This window comes from Periplaneta americana, chromosome 5 (genome assembly GCF_040183065.1).
Source record: "Periplaneta americana isolate PAMFEO1 chromosome 5, P.americana_PAMFEO1_priV1, whole genome shotgun sequence".
Classification (NCBI taxonomy): domain Eukaryota; kingdom Metazoa; phylum Arthropoda; class Insecta; order Blattodea; family Blattidae; genus Periplaneta; species Periplaneta americana.
Window position 1 is genome coordinate 81,851,865 of NC_091121.1, and position 20,009 is coordinate 81,871,873.

Genomic DNA, 20,009 nt, shown 5'->3' on the forward strand with positions numbered 1-20,009 from the left:
TGGAAATCTAGGCATCATGCTGTAAAAATGAGATTGGGCAATTCTCGAAAACTTAAAAGGAGTCAAGGAATTTTTGACTGAAAGGGTTACTAATGTGAATTTTATTGGTAATGTTTAGCAGTGAATAATTGTGAGTGGGTGTTAGACATAAGTCTCTTCTTCTGTTTTAGTTTCCTTCTTCGCTTTTATTATTTATTTTTAAATCACCACCTTGCAATATTTATCTAATATTTTCATTGTCATAAATTCCATCAAAATCCAACCACATGATATATATGGACAATATGAATTGAATAAGACATTGTTTGTTGGAAAAATGGACGGAGTTACGCAATAAGAGACCAGCCGTCAAGAACCTGTTTTCGAGATACTCATCGTTGAAATAAATCTGGTTTTTATTAAACATTTTATACAAGAAGTATCTATTGGAACATTCATACTATTACAAACAATAGCACAAAAGTTCTAAAAAAAAAGCTAATCGATTTTTTAATAACAGACCAGCAGTTCAATTAATATTGCAAAGAAAAATAAATAAATAATCAAATAAATAAATACTTTTTATGCAATAAACGAATTTTACTTAATAAATAGCAGCAAAATGCAGATATAGCTTTCTTGATTTTTTCCGAGTTAAATAATCAAGCCAACAACAGATTTGTGCAAATATCTCAATTTTTTCAAATTGTCGGTTGATCTATTGTTGCGTAACTCCGTCCAAAAATACGGTGGTTCTTATGACCTTTGCCAGCTGCGCTATCCGACAATACCTGGCATGAAACCAGCGACTAACTTTGCAATAGCCACCAAGAGTCACACTAGCAAAATACTGGCTTAATGTAAAAGATCTTAGCGATTTTTCGCTGTGACAAAAGCTCTTGAAATCAGTAAAACGGCCATTCCAACGTAACGGACGTGATATTTGCACAGCTACTTTTACAAAATGTCAATGTGAAAATAATAAAATTATGCCTAATTAAATATGCTTCTAGAGTGGATCGGGGGAAGATGCCTGAATTTTTCTTTGAAAATTTAAGATACTGTTCATTTAGTTTTGAATTTCAAATTTAAATATCAAAGTCTGGAAGGTATTTTGATGCTATATTTTTGTTACATAACAGAAAACATAATTACCATGTTTATAAATACAGGTTTTCTTCTTCCTGCACTGTAGGCATCTTTCCCCGATAGTCGGGCAAGATGGCAAATGCAATTAACACATTTACTGATATATGTATTTTACATGAACTTGGTTTGATACATGTATATAACAAAATTGACTTAATCTAAAGCTCACGGGCACTTTTTCACTCGTTTCTCACTACTTAGCAACACAGTCATTGCACATATTTTATTGCCGTGTACAAGACTCGTGAAATCACTTCTTGCACACAATGAATTCAATCCAGTACATTTTTTTTGTCATCAGTCATTTTAGGTGGCGTTTAAGGGTACGGTAAGGAATCCCGTATGCTTGCGATGCTCTAAAACAGTTCATACCCTCTGTTATAACATGTTCCATCGCAAGTTAAAGACTATCCTCAATCCACTGACTTCTATCAGAGGATCTTACGTAATGTTTACACATTCCCTGCAATAAAACAAAAAACAAAATTCTTGCAACAAGTTGTCGTCTTACTCAGAAAAAAAAGTGATCATTTCCCCAAGTATCTGGGTAAGATGCCTAGTGCTGTGACGCAACCTAAGATGGCGGAACAAGGTTGCTGGTTGTTAACAATACAAACTTTAGAACCTTTACTACAATAGTGATTAAAAAAGTTTGACAGTTATTACCAGGGAAAGGATTTATATGTAAATACATATTTACTTATAAAGCTAATATAATTTATATTTTGCATTATCTTTATGTTTCACAATGTGTAGGGTTGAAAAATCCTACTTTTATTTTCCATATTTTTCCATATTTTAGAGTTTAGTACATATTTTCGTTAATTTCCATATATTTTCCATATTTCATATAAAACAGTCCATATTATATTAGGTTTAACAATAAAACAAAACAAAATTCCATTAACTTTTAAAAATACATTTCAACAATAGAGATTTAAACACATGTTCAGTAATCCCTTTAACATCAGAGTTATTTGAAAATTAGCAGTCCTATCAACAATGGGAAAGTAAGTTACAAAACTGTATTAATTTAATTTAAAATTTTTAACAGACTTCAGTTGTGCAGCTCAACAGTTAAATGCCAGTCAGAGTACACATAGGTTCAGTTTTGTAAATCATACTATAAAGACGGTAAATATGCCAAAAGTACGTCATTCAGTCAATTTAAAATCAAAACTAACAAGTTACATTTCAGAATTTAAAGAAGATGGTTTATCAACTGACAATAAAATATTATTTTGTAATTTGTGTCAGTGTGCAGTATCATCTACACAAAAGTTCCTGGTGCAACAACACATTACAACTAGTAAACATCAGGCCAACAAACAACTAAATTCCAAGCAGAGACAATTGTTTTTAACACAACCAACAACATCGAATGTAAGATCTGAGTTTAACATCGACCTGTGCCGTTCTCTCATCTCTGCTGATATTCCTCTCTACAAACTAAAGAATAAGGTCTTCAGGGAATTCCTTGAAAAATATACTCAACATACAATCCCGGATGAGTCAACACTTAGGAAGACGTATGCTCCATCCATCTACGATGAGACAATACAGAAGATAAGAGATGAAATTAAAGATAGTTCAATTTGGGTTTCCATTGATGAGACTCCCGACAAAGAAGGTAGACTTGTTGGTAATGTAGTTATCGGTTTGTTAAGTGAACAATATTCTGAACGAATTCTTTTACATTGTGATGTTCTAGAAAAGTGCAATAACAAAACTATAGTTAAACTGTTCAACGAAGCTATGGGTATCCTGTGGCCAAAGGGTATTATGTACGATAATGTGTTATTCTTTATTAGCGATGCTGCCCCTTATATGGTCAAAGCTGGACAAGCATTATCTGTTGTATATCCTAAATTGACTCATTTTACTTGTGTGGCGCATGCATTTCATCGTGTGGCAGAAGTGGTCAGAGACAATTTCCCTAAAGTAGATTTGTTGATTTCATCAGTGAAAAAAGTATTTCTCAAAGCTCCCAGTAGAGTTAACGTGTTGAAAGAAATGTACCCTGAAATTCCATTGCCACCAAAGCCAATTTTAACTAGATGGGGTACATGGCTAGAAGCAGTTGAATATTATGCCGAACATATAGACTCTATTAACAATGTTCTCCTTGCATTGGACTCTGAAGATGCAATCTCAATTGATACTGCGAAAACAGTTACCTGTGACATAAGTGTGAAGAATGACTTAGCTCACATTCAGCATACATTTTCATGCATCATAAAAACGCTCAAAAGTCTCCAAAATAGGCACCTTTCACTATCTGAAAGTTTTGAAATTATAAATAGTACTGTGGAACAACTGAATCGTGGTAGAGGTAAAGTTGCAGATGCAGTAAGAGCTAAGGTGGACACTGTACTTTCAAAAAACCCTGGATATGAAGAACTACAAAAGGTTGTTGCTGTGATGAGTGGTGAATCAACAGTGAAGATTAACTTGGACTTATCCCCAGCAGACATTGTGAAATTGAATTATGTACCAGTTACTTCTTGTGACGTCGAACGCTCTTTTAGTCAGTATAAATCTATCCTCAGAGACAATAGAAGAAGATTCACTTTTCAGCACTTGAAAGAAATGTTTGTAACCTATTGTTATGGTAACAGACAATAAAAATTGTGTTTTGTTGAAACTACATTGGAAGATAAGGTACGTCCATTATATTTTTTGTTTAGTTTGATTAAAATGTACCAATATTTAACGTACATAGTCATTTTTTTATAATTTTAAGTCCATATTTAATTCCATATTTTGGTAAAAATCCATATTTAATTCCATATTTTGGTAAAAATAACTGCATATATATTTACATATTTCATATATTTTTAGTCCATATAAATCCGTTCCCTGGTTATTACGAATTCAAGGGTGTATTACAATTTTAACATAACTTTGCAATTATTATCTAGCAGAAAAATGAGCTGTTTTCTTGCTTTTCTTCTTCTCAGAACAAGAACACGCGGCAAAATGAGTTAGCTTCCACTCTACAGGCATTCAACTGTCTCAGTGATCATGAAGATATGCGCGTGGGGTTCTCGCTTCGAAGAATGTGAAACTACAAAGAAATAAACATCTTCCCTCGATAGTCATCACCCTCCGATTCACTCTAATAAAAACAGAACTGTATTTAAAATCTTATTCATATGTTCATTTATAAAAAACACACACACACGCACGCACACACACACGCGCACGCACACACACACAGATATATAATACTTTATTAGAAGTAACAAAAGGAGCTCATATGGAAATAAACGTAAAGAAAACTAAAGAAATGAGATTAAAGAGTAAAAAGACAGATAAAGTTATAATAAATAATAATACCATTGATACTGTTCAAGAATTTCAATATTTGGGTAGTATAATTGACAAGGTTGGTGGAGCCTTTGAGGATGTAAAAAAACGAATAAAAAATGCAAATAGCGCATTTGTCCAGTTGTACCCAATATGGAAATCTTATATTATAGCTAGATCTACAAAAATTAAAATCTTTAACAGTAATGTGAAATCAGTCTTATTATATGGCTGTGAGACATGGAAAACAAGTAAAATTATTATACAAAATAAACTGCAAACATTTGTTAATACATGAAGAATCTTAAAAATTAGATGGCCAGATATAATCACAAACTCAGAACTATGGAAGATAACAAATCAGAAAGAAATCACAATAGAAATCAAAAGACGAAAGTGGAATAGGATAGGGCACACAATCAGGAAAGAAGATGGAGCAGTAGAAAGAATGGCTTTGGATTGGAACCCCCAGGGTAGTAGAACAAGAGGAAGGCCAAAAAATACATGGAAGAGAACAGTTATGGAGGAAATTGCTAGGGAGGGGACAACATGGAGCGAAGTGAAGAAGTTGGCTACAAATAGGGTCCGATGGAGGCACTTTGTGAATGCCCTATGCTCCTCATGAAGAGATACAGGAGTTTGATTGATTGATTGGTTGATTATATGTATGTATGTATGTATGTATATATATACAGGGGTGATAAGTATTGTAACGGATGTGACTCGCACGGAAGGAATATTATTATTACATGATATTTCTGCGATTCTAGTTCATTTCATACAACAGTATTTTACCTAGAGTCAACTTAAAGTCCGAGAATAATGACTTTATATCCAAAAGTTAGATTTATGAATTACTTACATAAGTTTGAATATTTTCTTGTTACGGTAACGAATGTGACTAATTAAGGTAACGGATATGACTTAAGATACTGAAGTCTTTTCAGATGTTATTTCAATCCTTATATATGGCATAAAATAAAATAATTTATGACTTATAAAACAGTTTTTTCAATTTACAGTATATATACTAGGACTGAACAATACACTTCAACAATAATTATATTGTACATAAGAAACAAATACAAATTTTTGTTATGTGACAAAAATACTATTTAATAATAAGTAGGCCTACATTACGCAAAATAAGAAATAAATACAAATTATTGTTATGTGACGAAAATAATGTTCCTAATTAAATGATTTTAAGTAGTATGCCATTAAGAAAGTCCAGGATAACAGAGAGAGTTTGGGATTGAATGGGTTACATCAAAGAGACAGAACTGAAACACTAATATATTCTCCTACATTATCTATACCTCTCTGCTAAAGCAGAGTAGTTTTTGGATTCCGGGTAAGAAGAATTCTGCTGATTTGGAGTTAAAGAAGTCGTCAAGTCAAATTTGAAAATCATCTTTGTTATCAAAGGTGTTCCCTTGAAGATTGTTTGATAGAGGACGGAAAAGGTGGAATTCTAAGGGAACAGGATCGGGAGAATATGGGGGAAGTAGAATCACTTCTCTACCAAGTTTCTGAATGGCTGTTTTCGTCATGTTAGAAGAGTGCATGCGTTACCGTGGGTATCTGCTGCAGTGGCAGCTATGAAATTTACACCTATGACTTCATGTGCTGTCAAAAGAGTCTTTTCATCCTTCAAGTGTATTTTGGGAGATAATAGAAAAAAATTTTCAGTCGAGATTCTTGAAAAGTATGTGGTCATATATTGCAACCAGGAACAGTACCCGTAAATAATGTTGTTTTGTTTGTTTGTTACTTTTAAAAATAATTCTTGATCAAGTTTGAACAAATTTAATTCAAAAGTTTTGTGTGTGTACTGTATCTTTTATCTATTGAAAATTGAAATTTATGTAGTTATATTAAGGTAAATTATCTTTGATAAAATGTTAATTGTTACAATCATTTATTCAAACTACAAATAATGTTGAAGGGGAAGGAGAAAATATTTCGAATCTTATAAATTTTGATAAATATTTTGATTCTTGAAAAGATCAGTTTCGTGGTCGATATTCCCTTAATAAATAAATAAATATTTGTTTTTTTTTTTTAAAGAATACATGTAAGGTTACATTTTTAACGATCGGGCAGTTTTTGCGATCCCTTTCACAGGTTGGACATACAACCAGAAAAACCTATTTCATCTGTTACAAAAACCTAAAACGGTCTTTTTAAAAATCTAAAAATCCGGTCCCTACTGATGTGTCTCCATTTCAGTCAATGGATTCACGTGGAAAGCGGCGTGTGTGGAGAATGAAAAACCAGGGGCTTAGTAGTAACAATATGCAATCTACAGTGGAACACTATAATGATATGGGGTGTATGTCGGAGGCTAGTGTGGGTAATTTCCATGTGTTACCTAGAACTATGAATAAGATGGTGTATTTGAATATTTTAAAGCAATAAGTGAAACCCTGTGTCCAAAACTTAGGCATGGAAATTGACTTCTATTTTCAGCAAGATAATGACCAAAAGCATACTGCTTTGATCACTAAGGAGGTTCGCTATATAATACGTCTCATGTGCTGCATACACAATCCCAGTCTCCTGACTTGAATCACATAGACCATTTATAGAGTAGATTAAAGTTGTAAATGAGGCAAGAAAACATTACAAACAGAGAAACTTGAATGGAACACATCACTAATGAAATAGGCCCAGAAATCACAGAAAAACTTGTGAAATTCATGCTTAAAAAATTTCGAGAAGTTATCCTACAAGTAGTTAAATGTCAACTTCACCGTGCATTAATATTTTGTTTATCTCACAACCAAACATTCTGATGGGGTCAGACAAAAAAGTTATTCTTTTTTTCTTCCACCATGTTAATAATGTCAAAAGAAGTGCTTATACAAATTTTGGCCACTCGACTGCAATTACGAGGCCGTCTAGAAAATGATTTTCCCTGGGACCGTTAACAGAAAAATAGCACAATTCATGGAAAGATTTATTGAAACAGATACAGTAATTGTTGCGCTATTTGTCAACATATCCCCCACTGGAATTGAGACATATGTCATACCAGTCATGTCATAGAAGTCAGCCGCCTGGGATCGGAATCAGCGTTTGACAGCCGTCTGCAACTGTCTGTCTATCCCATGATATGACAAATATCTCAATTTCGGTGGGGAATATGTTGAAAAATAGCTCAACAATTGCTGTGTCTGTTCCAATAAATGTTTCCAATGAAATTGTGCTTTCTTTCTGTTAACGACCCCTGACGAATTTATTTTTTACGACCCTCGTAATTGCGGTCGAGTTGCCAAAATTTGTATGAACACTTCTTTTGATCTTATTAACTTTTTTATCTGCCCCCATCAGAATGTTTGCTTGTCAGTGAACGATTACTTTTGCAGTATTACTTTATTTCAGAATATGAGATTTTCTTATTAACTTTTTGTAATTGAGTTGCAAAGTGAAACATTTTATGTTGTGATTTTCTTATATATGATTGCAATAAAATTATTTGTTTTCTAAATACATTTTCTTGTGCTTTCGTTTCAATCAATTGTCTCTTGATTGTAATATCTATAAGGTAAAGTATTTAATAGTGCCGTTCTCTGTAAGAAAGTCAATATTGAGCGTCATATTTCACACCAATGTAAGACACTGGTGTGGCCGCATCTGTGATTATAGTGCTATCGCTCTTGGCTTCCATCCAGGCGACTCGGGTTCGATCCCCGACGAATAAAGCAGACGTTGCAGAGTGGTTTTCTCGGAGTAATCTTCTTTCCCTTTATCATTCCATCAACACTCCACCTCCCCCCTCATTTCATCTATCATCTGCAATAATAAAAATTGGCTGAGGTGAAGTCTTGGGAGTAGTAAGGGTTTCCGATGCTGATGTGGAAAGGGCTTGTGCCTCCGGGCCCCTGGGGCTCATCAGGCTACTCATCCACGAAGCGGGACCTGGCTTTATCAGAGACTGAGGCACGATGGCTCACCTGTCGGGGTAGGGTTAACGAATGTCACCCAGATCACCTGTCAGACTTGGTCAAGTATCGTATATAGGGGCGCACAATGGGCCAAACCGGACCGATTCGTCCCGGGTCCAACGCACGTAAAGGCCGATGATGTTAATGACAGTTTGACAAAAGGAATATAGTTATTTTCCTTTGTATCCAGTTATTCGTACTGTAATTGTACTTTAAAGCTCATCATGATACGCTCCTGAGTTGATAGGTATAATGGCGAAGGGAAAGTACCGCTATCATATCACGAAGATAAACTGTATGCATTTTTATGGTATTATAGCCTAACAATTGCTAAAATATAAAATATATCTTTTCCTTCTTCTACTCCAAGGTTCCTTTTAATAGCCTGTTCCGTACTCTCATATCATTCTTCTATCTCTGAGGTTCTCGGGCGTCCCACACACGGTTAAGGTTTTCCGGGGTTTTCCCCTCAATTCATGAAGGAAAAATGCTGGGCAACTTTAGTCGCTGAACTTATTTCGCTGACATCACCATTTCACTCAAACGCTAGATAAGTGTCGCAGTTCATAAAGCGTCATAAAATAAACCAATTAAAAAAAGGTTCCGTTCCTGGCTTTATTCTTTAAATTTATTTCAATTGTTTCACATGTAAACGCGGAAACTTAATAGTTAATATAATTCTCTAAAATTTTAGTTCCTTACCTTAAAGATGTTCAATGTGCCCCTCCTTGTTAACACGGCACACATGAAGCCTATAGTCAAGTTCCACGTAGGTACGCGGATTTTCGACCCCCCAGATACTGAGGTTATGTCTGTTCACCTTACCAGAAGGATGAAAAGTGACTTCGTCAGAAAACACAACGGAACGAATAAATTCATCATGGTTTTCAATTAAAGTCTGTATTATTACTATTTAATATGAGTTTTAAATGTTAAATCTTATCTGCTGATCCTACTGTTTATCAACATCAATTAATCTAATTTGAGATCTTCTTTCAAATTAGTGTCCATCACAGGTCTCATATTAGACCCTTTATTACATAATAATATAATTAATTTTTTAGGTTATGTTCAGTGCACAATAAATGTAATACTTTGTTTATTCTACTATTTACTAGTGCAGTGGTTCCCAATCTCTTATGACTGACGACACACTTTACCGAACGTCCACGATATCGCGACACACTTATTTGTTTTTTTTTATTAGTAATAATACTAATATAATAATAACAACCAGTCACAACGACTTTGAAAACGGCAGTTCTAAATTTCTTTTTAGTTTATTAGACACCATCGACTGATTTTACAAAACATTTCCGCATATAAGGCACTGGGGATTTTGTTTATATTCATCTCCACGCCACGTAAAACCATATTGCAAGTATTCATCGCTATATTTACGAAACACAGTACGTTTTTGTGAACCCTGAGGAAATTTTTGCTCACATTATTTGAATTAGCACTGCTGTGATCTATCCCAAAACTCGATTCAGATTGTCTTTTTCAAATTCAAAATTTGTCTATGATAAAATCTAAATAGTGCGACTATTTTATCAAAAGTACTTTATCACCCGCTTACAGTTCTGTATACTGAAACTGACCAATATGTTCTGATGATCCTAACTCTGTTTATTACTAAGAGCGAAGGGTAAAGGTATTACTAAGCATTGTTGCAGGTGTTCACTTTCATTCGAATTATCTCCAGGCAAAAAAAAATTGTTGCAGGTCTTCACATTTCATTGGTAAAGTCTGTCTCAAAATAAAATGTACCATATCAAAGACTTCGTTGTAAATAAAAATGCGTTGTAAAGGGAGTTTCTGGATGGTATAAAAGGTATTTTTCAGTTCCAAAATTTCCATGGGACTGCGCGTGTCGCGACACAACGGTTGGGAACCCCTACACTAGTGCAATATAAAAATAATATTTCCTTACCTTTATAATAATACAGTATATCCACATGAGTATGTTGAAACAGAAAACTTCAATAATATCACTTTAATTAAACTTGCACAAAAATATGTGTTAGTTGTGCAGATACATACATGACTCTCCAGTTTCTTAAGATGAAGGATGCTGCAAGTTGCAATTTTCAACAGTAAATTTCAATACCTACTTCATAATAGAAACTGGGATTTCAAATTAGGTCAGGGTATCATATTACGGTCCAATATTCCATAATATTTCGTAAGATAGCTCAACATCACCCAAATATGACTTTGCTCCCAGTCAAAGTCTGTATAATAATGATATTGGAGAGCCTTCCAAGCATTTCTTTACTACGTTTTCTTCTGATGCGACATCACTAAATATTTCCATTTGTCATTATGCTCCCAATTTATCATTCGACGCTTTGTCATGACAGCAGTGCAGTACATTCTTAACCTCATGAAACATAGTTGAACGTCCAGGCATGATGAAATATGACATTAGATTAAATAGCATAATGCCTATAAGGCAGTTTCAAATTTATGGCGTAGAATTTCACCTGGAATCAGGAACTTTGTTAGGAAATAATGCTGGAAATTTTTAAAGAAAACTTGAAACGTCTTTTCATTATCATTTTGTATTATTTCAAGTTTGTTATCATATGTTTGTCATAAAAACTGCAAGTAACCGTCTAGGAACAAGTTGACTATATCATTCTTGAACAACAAGCTTAATTTTTCTGAGTGTAATATTATCGGAATACTTGAGGTCGATCAGTATTCTAGAGCAGTGGTCGTCAGCACTCGCTGAAATGTGCAAAGGATATGCGGTGCTCTCCCGTGTGCACTGACGTGTAACAGGGAGAGAGAGAGAGCATACCCGCTAGCAGCTACGGAGTCTACCCTAGTGCACTGCGTTTTCCGCGGGTAAGAGAGACTAGCCCCAGCGTGCTCTGTGCTCACGACCTCTGCTCTAGAGGTTGAGGAATGTTAAAAACCCACGTAATGCTAAAGGTACGGTCACACGTCGCTACTTTTGCAGCGCTACTTTTATACTGCAGCTACAAAAGTTGCGTGTCGTGTTCACACGTAAGCCAAAAGTAGCGCGCTGCACGCTACTTTTCGTGCTGCGCAACCCGAATGCTGCAAAAGTTTCAACTGGAGGTTGCGAGTCTGTTCACACGCAAGGCGCTACTTTTGCAGCCGCAGTCATGCTGCAGGTTCCCATCTCAGTGTTGACTTCTCAATATATACTTTTTGTGGTTATGTTCGCATTATTAAGAAACTCATGCAAAAGCTTCCTTGTCTATTATTTGCTTATCTGTCGTATCTAGTATTCAGAAATTGACATTATTTTTACTATAAAGCTTTTAAAAACGCGTATATACTTAAATGATAACCAACAGTATATTCACGTAATCAATGTTGGCAACCCTCCTGTTTGGAACTACGCTACGGAAAATTTAAAAAATGAATTATATCGTAAGCAATTATGCTCAGACTGTGTTGTGTATTTAATAACTGTTACAAATAATTTATTTTCATCACATTTAACATTAAAATATATCCAAACAATAAAAGTATAATTGACACATTTGGGTGGTAACACTGGTTGCAACCGCAGCAAAAGTTTCAACAAAACCGATATCAAAAATGCTGCGGCTGCAACCCTGAGAACCCTGTTCACACGTCGCTACTTTTAAGTTGCGTGCAGCATGGAAAAGTACCGGGCAGCAGGTTCGGCAGCCGCTACTTTTCGGGTTGCACTGTTGTTCACACGTCGCAGTACGAGAGTTGCGCAGTTTTTTGTACTGCATCGCTGCAAAAGTAGCGACGTGTGATCGTACAGTTACCCTTAAAAAGAATGAGACGATTCTTGGTCGTCGGAAGTTAAAGTTCTACAGCGCGATTCACTCGATATCGACGTAACGATACATAACATGACAAATAGTACAAGAATTGTTTCAAGGACCACAACAAGGACAAGGACCAGAATAAGGATCACGAAGAAGACTGCCATTTAAGGCCAGGATTTCACAACATAGCTCGAGTCACAAAATATCATTGCTTCACTGTACCGAATGGCAAATGCCTGCTAAGGGATCTACATTCTGGACTGCTGCTGTCACTGTCTTGTCTCGGTCGCTCATATAGTAGCCTGTTGGTTCCGCTGTATAACCGAAACGTCTCGTGTTCGATCCCGGGTAAAACTTCTTTTTTATTGAGGTGTAATTAATTTGTTCAGAGTTCCTCGACTGTCTAATTTGTCGAAAAATATGGCATAATTTATGCCCAATTTCTGGGTTTTACAAGTTGGCTGAACCTCGTCAAAAAAAAAAAATAAAACTTACTTGGAAGTTAAAAGTATTCTTCCTCAAACAAAAATCATAAGAAACAAAAAGAGACCTGTTAACTTAAGATCTTGTCCACATGCCATCAGCTTCTATTACAGAACTAAGTCGATCCGGCATGGATGTCACGAGATTGTGAAATAAGTTCTGATCCCCGGCGAGATCTTCCCAGGTGTCAACAACTTGATCCCACAATTCGTCTCGATTTCGAGGGCGTCGGTGGGCATAGGGACTATCCTTCTCTTTTTCAATTCCACCTATAAATTTTCGATGACATTCAAATCAGGTGACTTCGGAGGCCAATTAATGATTTCGATCTCGGGTCTCCTTTGAAACCATCTTTGAATGCTTGCAGCATAGTGCACGGGATGGCTATCCTGCTGGAAGAGCAATGTTCCTTCGGGAAAACGTTCTCGGGCGGAGGGAAGGAATATATTTTCCAGAATTTGCTCGTAAGTTCCCGCATTAAACCGGCCATAGATGCTTCTATAACGCCAGGTCCATCGTAAGACATCCACCCCCAACACGATATGCTAAAGCGCCCCGATCTTTCACGTCGGTGCACATAGCGCTGGTCATGTCGGAGACCATCCTCACGATAGACACGGACAGGACTTTCGTAATCACTCGAGATGGTTGTTTCGTCGGAGAAAATTACATTTCTCCAATCGAAATCCACTCGATTGGTAGCGAAGGCAGGACGGTCGACAGCTTGTGCTTCCCCCAATATTTCCATTTGCGCAGCCCTCCGGCTCCTAATACCGCGGTTCCTCAACCTGCTGATCACAGTCTGTGAAGAGCCGGGAAAGTTAGATACTGCTCTTATTTCGTTAGCAGTCAGAAAGGGGTCCTGTCGAACTATCTCGAATAAGAGAGCATCCTCTTCCAATGAAGAAATCCGCGGACGCCCAGGAATAGGGCGATTTTCGACCTCCCCTAAATTTTGGTAACGATAACCCACCTCGCGGCTGTACTTCCAGGAACACCGACCAAACGGCCAGCAGATCTAGCCCCATATCCAGCCTCAACTAGAGCTATAACTCGCTGTCTCATGTCACGTCGGTTCGCCATTACGATGAGAAATGAGGGATGACGATAATACAATGACTATTTAACGTGATATAGAATTATTGAAATAAGAGGCATCTTGCGTAGTAAGAGTTAATAAATCAACCCTAAATTAAATATCTAAATAACAGGCTATAACAGGAAGTCCAACTGTTGGGAAACTAATCAAATTAAATCTAAGCTGAAGTAGCACAGCCATTGATAAATGTTTTGTACACAGAATTAGACTGAATTCCTATTCGACAGAACCTATAATCAATGGCTTGTCTGAACATGATAAACAAATCCTAAGTGTTTCCAATGTCACTGAACAATTTCAAAATATTAATTTAAAAACTAAGAAAGGATCGTAAATGTTGTATCTAATGATTATTTACATTTATGTCTACAAAATGAATCTTGGAAAAACGTATATGATACTGGTACTACTGATATTAAGAGTTAATGTATTGCATTTTTCACTTAATTTCATAATCACTTCAGTGGATTTTCTCCACTCAATGTTGTGAAAAAATTCAAAAGTAAAAACATGTAGATAACGCAGGGACTTCAAAATCTCATGTATTAAAAAGAAGAATCTATATGTAATGAGTTGCAATGTAATGATCCTCATGTTCTTAAATACTGCAAGGAGTACAGTGTAATTTATCAAAAATTATGAAAGAGGGAAATAGAATATATTTGAATAGAAAAGTACAAAATTCAGATAATGCAATTAAATCTATTCCGAATATTATTAAATTTAAACTTGTAGATATCCTAAGAAAGAAAATATTTTTTCACTAAAACCAATGATTATAAAGTAGAGGATCCCAAATCTATTGAAAATTCTTTTAACGTATTATAGTATATAGTACAGAAATATTATTGACAACTTAAACATTCAAGATTTTGCAAAAGATACTGCAATTGGTTACTTAAAAGATGCATTTAATAATTAGTATTAATATATGTAATTAGTCAATAACTGCAACAGTGCTTTTCCATTCAATCATAGCATGAATAAAATTGAATGCATACTAAATTAAACACTATTGCAAACACGTAGATAAAATAGTTAAAATTAACTGAAGGTGTGAGAATGAAATAATCTAAAGCCATACTTTTAACAAAAATTGTTTTGTGCGAGTGCATTTCTTACACATATGGGAAAGCTATTAATAAAATATTGTAATAATTACTCAACAAATTACATAGCCTAAGGACTCTAAACCTTTGTAAAAGTTTGTCTATTATTAAATATATTTTTATAATTTCATTTTAATTGTTAGTTTTTAATATATATGCATTTACATTGTATATGTGTGTATAAATGCATTTATTAGATTAACGTTTATAATATTATAACTTGTAATTTTGTATTGTTTGCGATCATTAACACTTAATCTCAGGACTTTGTAAAACTCTATTTCAACGTCACTTAGTTATTTCAACGTTATTTAGACAAAAAAAAATCGTTATATAGACTAAGAATCGAACTCGCACTCTTCTACACAACACGCAGAAGTCTTACCGTCTGAGCTATTGAAACGACATGAAAGCTTTCCTTTCTGTGTGGAGTGTCGATCTAGTCATGAAGGTCCAATGTCGATTTAACTACACGATTTATGTATATATTTATCTTTCATTTACGTAATATTATCATATTTTTTGCAGTTTTTGAAGTGAATTTCGGAACGATGCTAGTAACAAACCAAATAGTCTGAATTTAAGTAACTCAATATTCGTTATCTTGTGTATCAGTGCTCTGGTCTCCGATCATGCGCATTGTCTCACATCTGAGACTTAGGAATACTCAATCGTCTCATCCTTGTTCAGGGAAACTGTACCTTTATTGATGAACTGTGGAGGTTGCGATCAAAACCGGTTATTTCCAACAAAAACAAAAAATGAGTTCTTTACGGTTTCGGTACGTTTAGAGAGGAGATAGCTTTCTAAATATGTTACTGTTTTTATCTTAACTCGGGCATTTCCATGAGAAACAGCGTGATAAAATCAGTATCTTGAATCAAAACCGGATATTTCCATATCATACGAATATCTTTCCTGTATAAAAACGGACATTTCCAACATTCTGTATGTGTTGCAATTACCGATCCAATCAAAATAGGTTATTTCTACTTTCACGTGCAAGAGTGGTAATATATTATTACGATGTACCGAAGTGCATATGATATTTCCGTGCAGAAATTCTAAGTGGATGAGTGGAACAGAGAAAAATTCTCTCCGGCAATCGGGTAATTCTATGGATTGAAGACGAAATGGAGAAATGACGACGGAATAATATAGATGCCTAATATGAGAGAAAACTGGAGAACCCCGAGAAAACTCTGACTGCGCCCTTGTCCGCCAAAAGTGTCACTACGGAGTTTTCAATAAAAAATCCCAGGCCTCACCGGGACTCAAACCCGACCCGTATGCATGACAGGCCGAAGATCGACCAGTCAGCCACTACAGGGGTAGGCAAAGTGTTTGGGAAAAATGAGATGATGTACATGCCATATTTAGAATAGTCTCTCTTGCAACAAAAGAGCAAAATATTTCATAAATGTATTATTATTATTATTATTATTATTATTATTATTATTATTACTTACAAACTTACAAATGGCTTTTAAGGAACCCGCAGGTTCATTGCCACCCTCATATAAGCCCGCCATCGGTCCCTATCCTGTGCGAGATTAATCCAGTCTCTATCATCATATCCCACCTCCCTCCAATCCATTTTAATATTATCCTCCCATCTACGTCTCGGCCTCCCCAAAGTCTTTTTCCCTCCGGCCTCCCAACTAACACTCTATATGCACTTCTGGATTCGCTTATACATGCTGCATGCCCTGCCATCTCTAACGTCTGGATTTAATATTCCTAATGATTATGTCAGGTGAAGAAAACAATGTGTGCAGTTCTGCGTTGTGTAACTTTCTCCATTCTCCTGTAACTTCATCCCTCTTAGCCCCAAATATTTTCATAAGAACCTTAATCTCTGTTCCTCTCTCAAAGTGAGAGTCCAAGTTTCACAACCATACAGAACAACCGGTAATATAACTGTTTTATAAATTCTAACTTTCAGATTTTTTGACAGCAGACTAGATGGCAAAAGTTTTTCAAGCGAATAATAACACGCATTTCCCATATTTATTCTGCATTTAATTTCCTCCCGAGTGTCATTTATATTTGTTACTGTTGCTCCAAGATATTTGAATTTTTCAACCTCTTCGAAGCATAATTCTCCAATATTTATATTTCCATTTCGACAATATTCTGGTCACGAGACATAATCATATACTTTGTTTTTTCGGGATTTACTTCCAAACCTATCCCTTTACTTCCTTCAAGTAAAATTACCGTGTTTTCCCTAATCGTTTTTGAATTTTCTCCTAATATATTCACGTCATCCGCATAAACAAGAAACTGATTATTATTATTATTATTATTATTATTATTATTATTATTATTATTATTATTATATACTGCATCTTTTATTCGATCACCTACGATTGTTCTACAATTTTTAGTGGTGTATGGTTGCTGAGACCTCGATGTTAACACGGTGCATGAGGATTTTTATTTAACGAGAAATGAGGTTTTAAATTTCAAAATACCGTTTATTCTAGATCATCTTCGTCAGGAAAGTGTATGCTGGCAATAGGTTTTTTTTATTAACAGATTTTTCCCGGACAAATTTGCAAAACATTAGCCTACACTTGCGTGATAGTGAGAACAAGGGAGAGCTTGTACTCTTTTGATATTGTATTTGCAAAGCAATATTTCGCAAACAATTAACATAAGTAACTAATAAAATTGCTGACTTGAATTCTTGAGAATTACCACGTGAAACACTGAGTGTATTTGTTTAAGGACTTGTTAACTGTTGAATGTTGCTTATTGATATCACGACTATAGCCTTTGATCTCATACACACTGTATAACAACATGAATGACGATGTTTTAAATTTTAAGTGATGGCAGAGTTAAACACAATCTAGTATATACAGTCACGAAGCTCAATACGTAGTATATATGCATCCATAGATAGTTGCTAACCACTAGGATCGCTAATATCGCCTCATTACAGACAATGCGAAATAGTACCGGCACAGTCTACTGTTCCTAGTACCCTCACAACTCAATCTTCGTGACTGTATATACTAGACTATGGTTAAAGTATGAAGGAGAACTGATGTACTCATGAGAAACCTACTTTGTTCTCTGTTTTCAATGCTAATATCCCGTTCGCTTATTATGATTGCCGGTTGAAGTACTGATGTTAGCAAGTAATTATTTGGCAAGTTGAATCCAAGAATTCTCCATGGGATAGCCTGACATTCTCCTTACAGATTATAGAAAATCAGATAATCAGTGATCATGAAAGTGTACAGTTAACTTCATAAGCAAACCATTCAAAATATGTTGCGAGATGGAAAAATAAACACTGTGAATGTTACAACTAATTTCCTTAAAGTCACCGTGAATCACGTTTACATGGCCATTTTCAATTTGTATTATTGCATTCTCTGTTTCATTTTGTTACTGTATAAAATTGTCTAAAAATCTCCAAATGCTAACATGTTGTCTAGAAACAATCCTTTGAAATTTCGAGTGGAAATCTTGAACTATGTTGCTGGATCTGTGGCCCCCCTGGTAATATCCTATCTTAAGAATTCCGCAAAGGTGGTGGAAATCGTGCTGGTGTGTCCTTTGAATGTCATCCAACAGAATAAAAGGCAGAGATAAAACCTCTTGCATTTGTTGCCTCTTCGTTTGTTCGTCAATATTTACATACAGGGTGATTCACGAGTATTTACGGTCATTTACGGAGCTTATTTCCGAAGTCATTCTGAGCAAAAAATGTCGTATAAACATTTGTCCTAATCTCAATATTTTCAGAGTTACATTAATTTGAAGTGTTTTGTAAAATACCATTATTCTTTAGTTTTAAGGATAAAATAATATTACAAATAAAGAATTAACTATTCAGGAGTGTCATTCCTTTAATTAGTATTCTGAAGCAAAAAATGTGTTGTGAATTCCATAGTTGCTTCCTACAGAATTTGTTTTCGATTTTTAAGTACAAAATTACTTTTTTCTTACGCGTTTATCAAAACAATTGTTAGAAATCACGCCACTCTTGTAAATTGTTCAAGACTGTACATTAGGATGCATAATTAAATTGTAAAGGAACAATTTCCTGAAGTTGTATAATTTGTAATAATTGTTGTGATAAGTGCGTAAGAATGATGTCATTTGTAGTAAAAAATTGAAAAACAAAATTTTTACAAAACAATTAAAAACACATATTTAGCTTCACAACACTAGCCGATTAAAGAAATGATACTTATAAATAATTTAACCTCAATTTGTAATATTCTTTTATCTTTAAAACTAGATAAAAAGGTATTTTACTGACAACTTCAAATTAGTGTAACTCTGAAAATATTGAGATTAGGACACATGTTTACGATTTTTTTCTCAGAATGACTTCGGAAATAAGCTCCGTAATGGGTCGTAAATCCTCGTGATTCACTCTGTATTCTTTCAATCATAAAGGAACAATTTTTCTGTAAACCAACTGAGAAAAATGAAATTGACAGCCTTTACTATTGCTGCTAGGGAAACTACGATGTGCAGAATTTAAATTGGATAGTTCGAAATCCATAGATTCCAGTTGGCGACCTTACTGCCTGGCTTCAGTTTGTAAAATATCATAGATACGGCTATAAGTATCCTCCGTCTTCCTGGTAATACTAATGGAAATGCAACATTGTGTACCGTTCCGTGTAAGGTAACTAGAGTCGACGGCAATTCGGAAGGCGATAGTCTGCTAGCGTTTGTGTCGAGAGAGTCAGATAGAGAGGGCAAGGCAGCGTACAACATTGCCACATCGTGCTTCACGCACACGTGCAATACAAATAGCACAGGAGAGAATTTAAATTATAAGAAGACAATAATGACCTTAGCCGTTGATTATAGTAAACATAACACCATACAAACCCTCTTTCCTTCACTAACAATATTCTTTGCACTGTTGTCAATCCCACACCACATGCTTCTGCAGTCGTTTCTTGCGCGTTGGCAACGTTGCAGCCAGCATCAAGATGGCCGGCAGCGTTCTGCTCGTCAACATTTTTAAAATAATTATACACCTTAAACACTATTTTCCGCGCCAGCTATACTTGTCTTTTTACAGTCTCTTCTTCCATTTATTTATCTTACACACACAATAAAATATGTTAGTTTTACTTATTCAATGTATTGAAACACTCACATGTGAACA

General features: G+C 35.2%; 1 long non-coding RNA gene across 1 annotated transcript in view; it reads left to right on the forward strand.

Annotated features, from left to right (window-relative positions):
• Positions 1–20,009, forward strand: part of LOC138699892 (uncharacterized) — a 561,221-nt gene that overhangs the window by 443,613 nt on the left and 97,599 nt on the right. The window lies entirely within an intron of this gene.